The following is a 4909-nucleotide window of genomic DNA, read 5'->3' on the forward strand; positions in this document are numbered from 1 at the left end:
GTTGTTCAGTGCCATTTAGGTGAAAGACCTGTGTTTCCCAGCATGCACTGCACTTATCACACTGAGCCTCTTGCATCCTATTGTTCAGTGCCATTTAGGTGAAAGACCTGTGTTTCCCAGCATGCAGTGCACTTATCACACTGAGCCTCTTGCATCCTATTGTTGTTCAGTGCCATTTAGGTGAAAGACCTGTGTTTCCCAGCATGCACTGCACTTATCACACTGAGCCTCTTGCATCCTATTGTTGTTCAGTGCCATTTAGGTGAAAGACCTGTGTTTCCCAGCATGCAGTGCACTTATCACACTGAGCCTCTTGCATCCTATTGTTGTTCAGTGCCATTTAGGTGAAAGACCTGTGTTTCCCAGCATGCACTGCACTTATCACACTGAGCCTCTTGCATCCTATTGTTGTTCAGTGCCATTTAGGTGAAAGACCTGTGTTTCCCAGCATGCACTGCACTTATCACACTGAGCCTCTTGCATCCTATTGTTGTTCAGTGCCATTTAGGTGAAAGACCTGTGTTTCCCAGCATGCACTGCACTTATCACACTAAGCCTCTTGCATCCTATTGTTCAGCGCCATTTAGGTGAGTGAGACCTGTGTTTCCCAGCATGCAGTGCACTTATCACACTGAGCCTCTTGCATCCTATTGTTGTTCAGTGCCATTTAGGTGAAAGACCTGTGTTTCCCAGCATGCAGTGCACTTATCACACTGAGCCTCTTGCATCCTATTGTTGTTCAGTGCCATTTAGGTGAAAGACCTGTGTTTCCCAGCATGCAGTGCACTTATCACACTGAGCCTCTTGCATCCTATTGTTCAGCACCATTAGGTGAGACCTGTGTTTCCCAGCATGCACTGCACTTATCACACTGAGCCTCTTGCATCCTATTGTTGTTCAGTGCCATTTAGGTGAAAGACCTGTGTTTCCCAGCATGCACTGCACTTATCACACTGAGCCTCTTGCATCCTATTGTTCAGTGCCATTTAGGTGAAAGACCTGTGTTTCCCAGCATGCACTGCACTTATCACACTGAGCCTCTTGCATCCTATTGTTCAGTGCCATTTAGGTGAGAGACCTGTGTTTCCCAGCATGCACTGCACTTATCACACTGAGCCTCTTGCATCCTATTGTTCAGTGCCATTTAGGTGAGAGACCTGTGTGTTTCCCAGCATGCACTGCACTTATCACACTGAGCCTCTTGCATCCTATTGTTGTTCAGTGCCATTTAGGTGAAAGACCTGTGTTTCCCAGCATGCACTGCACTTATCACACTGAGCCTCTTGCATCCTATTGTTGTTCAGTGCCATTTAGGTGAAAGACCTGTGTTTCCCAGCATGCACTGCACTTATCACACTAAGCCTCTTGCATCCTATTGTTCAGCGCCATTTAGGTGAGTGAGACCTGTGTTTCCCAGCATGCAGTGCACTTATCACACTGAGCCTCTTGCATCCTATTGTTGTTCAGTGCCATTTAGGTGAAAGACCTGTGTTTCCCAGCATGCACTGCACTTATCACACTGAGCCTCTTGCATCCTATTGTTGTTCAGTGCCATTTAGGTGAAAGACCTGTGTTTCCCAGCATGCACTGCACTTATCACACTGAGCCTCTTGCATCCTATTGTTCAGTGCCATTTAGGTGAAAGACCTGTGTTTCCCAGCATGCACTGCACTTATCACACTGAGCCTCTTGCATCCTATTGTTCAGTGCCATTTAGGTGAGAGACCTGTGTTTCCCAGCATGCACTGCACTTATCACACTGAGCCTCTTGCATCCTATTGTTCAGTGCCATTTAGGTGAGAGACCTGTGTTTCCCAGCATGCACTGCACTTATCACACTGAGCCTCTTGCATCCTATTGTTGTTCAGTGCCATTTAGGTGAAAGACCTGTGTTTCCCAGCATGCACTGCACTTATCACACTGAGCCTCTTGCATCCTATTGTTGTTCAGTGCCATTTAGGTGAAAGACCTGTGTTTCCCAGCATGCACTGCACTTATCACACTGAGCCTCTTGCATCCTATTGTTGTTCAGTGCCATTTAGGTGAAAGACCTGTGTTTCCCAGCATGCAGTGCACTTATCACACTGAGCCTCTTGCATCCTATTGTTGTTCAGTGCCATTTAGGTGAAAGACCTGTGTTTCCCAGCATGCACTGCACTTATCACACTGAGCCTCTTGCATCCTATTGTTGTTCAGTGCCATTTAGGTGAAAGACCTGTGTTTCCCAGCATGCACTGCACTTATCACACTGAGCCTCTTGCATCCTATTGTTGTTCAGTGCCATTTAGGTGAAAGACCTGTGTTTCCCAGCATGCACTGCACTTATCACACTAAGCCTCTTGCATCCTATTGTTGTTCAGTGCCATTTAGGTGAAAGACCTGTGTTTCCCAGCATGCAGTGCACTTATCACACTGAGCCTCTTGCATCCTATTGTTGTTCAGTGCCATTTAGGTGAAAGACCTGTGTTTCCCAGCATGCAGTGCACTTATCACACTGAGCCTCTTGCATCCTATTGTTCAGCACCATTAGGTGAGACCTGTGTTTCCCAGCATGCACTGCACTTATCACACTGAGCCTCTTGCATCCTATTGTTGTTCAGTGCCATTTAGGTGAAAGACCTGTGTTTCCCAGCATGCACTGCACTTATCACACTGAGCCTCTTGCATCCTATTGTTCAGTGCCATTTAGGTGAAAGACCTGTGTTTCCCAGCATGCACTGCACTTATCACACTGAGCCTCTTGCATCCTATTGTTCAGTGCCATTTAGGTGAGAGACCTGTGTTTCCCAGCATGCACTGCACTTATCACACTGAGCCTCTTGCATCCTATTGTTCAGTGCCATTTAGGTGAGAGACCTGTGTGTTTCCCAGCATGCACTGCACTTATCACACTGAGCCTCTTGCATCCTATTGTTGTTCAGTGCCATTTAGGTGAAAGACCTGTGTTTCCCAGCATGCACTGCACTTATCACACTGAGCCTCTTGCATCCTATTGTTGTTCAGTGCCATTTAGGTGAAAGACCTGTGTTTCCCAGCATGCACTGCACTTATCACACTAAGCCTCTTGCATCCTATTGTTCAGCGCCATTTAGGTGAGTGAGACCTGTGTTTCCCAGCATGCAGTGCACTTATCACACTGAGCCTCTTGCATCCTATTGTTGTTCAGTGCCATTTAGGTGAAAGACCTGTGTTTCCCAGCATGCACTGCACTTATCACACTGAGCCTCTTGCATCCTATTGTTGTTCAGTGCCATTTAGGTGAAAGACCTGTGTTTCCCAGCATGCACTGCACTTATCACACTGAGCCTCTTGCATCCTATTGTTCAGTGCCATTTAGGTGAAAGACCTGTGTTTCCCAGCATGCACTGCACTTATCACACTGAGCCTCTTGCATCCTATTGTTCAGTGCCATTTAGGTGAGAGACCTGTGTTTCCCAGCATGCACTGCACTTATCACACTGAGCCTCTTGCATCCTATTGTTCAGTGCCATTTAGGTGAGAGACCTGTGTTTCCCAGCATGCACTGCACTTATCACACTGAGCCTCTTGCATCCTATTGTTGTTCAGTGCCATTTAGGTGAAAGACCTGTGTTTCCCAGCATGCACTGCACTTATCACACTGAGCCTCTTGCATCCTATTGTTGTTCAGTGCCATTTAGGTGAAAGACCTGTGTTTCCCAGCATGCACTGCACTTATCACACTGAGCCTCTTGCATCCTATTGTTGTTCAGTGCCATTTAGGTGAAAGACCTGTGTTTCCCAGCATGCACTGCACTTATCACACTAAGCCTCTTGCATCCTATTGTTCAGCGCCATTTAGGTGAGTGAGACCTGTGTTTCCCAGCATGCAGTGCACTTATCACACTGAGCCTCTTGCATCCTATTGTTGTTCAGTGCCATTTAGGTGAAAGACCTGTGTTTCCCAGCATGCACTGCACTTATCACACTGAGCCTCTTACATCCTATTGTTGTTCAGTGCCATTTAGGTGAAAGACCTGTGTTTCCCAGCATGCACTGCACTTATCACACTGAGCCTCTTGCATCCTATTGTTCAGTGCCATTTAGGTGAAAGACCTGTGTTTCCCAGCATGCACTGCACTTATCACACTGAGCCTCTTGCATCCTATTGTTGTTCAGTGCCATTTAGGTGAAAGACCTGTGTTTCCCAGCATGCACTGCACTTATCACACTGAGCCTCTTGCATCCTATTGTTCAGTGCCATTTAGGTGAAAGACCTGTGTTTCCCAGCATGCACTGCACTTATCACACTGAGCCTCTTGCATCCTATTGTTCAGCACCATTAGGTGAGACCTGTGTTTCGCAGCATGCACTGCACTTATCACACTGAGCCTCTTGCATCCTATTGTTGTTCAGTGCCATTTAGGTGAGAGACCTGTGTTTCGCAGCATGCACTGCACTTATCACACTGAGCCTCTTGCATCCTATTGTTGTTCAGTGCCATTTAGGTGAAAGACCTGTGTTTCCCAGCATGCACTGCACTTATCACACTGAGCCTCTTGCATCCTATTGTTCAGTGCCATTTAGGTGAAAGACCTGTGTTTCCCAGCATGCACTGCACTTATCACACTGAGCCTCTTGCATCCTATTGTTGTTCAGTGCCATTTAGGTGAGAGACCTGTGTTTCCCAGCATGCACTGCACTTATCACACTGAGCCTCTTACATCCTATTGTTGTTCAGTGCCATTTAGGTGAAAGACCTGTGTTTCCCAGCATGCACTGCACTTATCACACTGAGCCTCTTGCATGCTATTGTTCAGCACCATTAGGTGAGACCTGTGTTTCCCAGCATGCACTGCACTTATCACACTGACAGACAAACACAGAGCCTGTTGCATCCAGCACAGAACTATGTAGAATACTCATGGCAAACTAAAGCTCCCATCTCTGG

Source organism: Bombina bombina, chromosome 12, assembly GCF_027579735.1.
Source record: "Bombina bombina isolate aBomBom1 chromosome 12, aBomBom1.pri, whole genome shotgun sequence".
NCBI classification, from domain to species: Eukaryota; Metazoa; Chordata; class Amphibia; order Anura; family Bombinatoridae; genus Bombina; species Bombina bombina.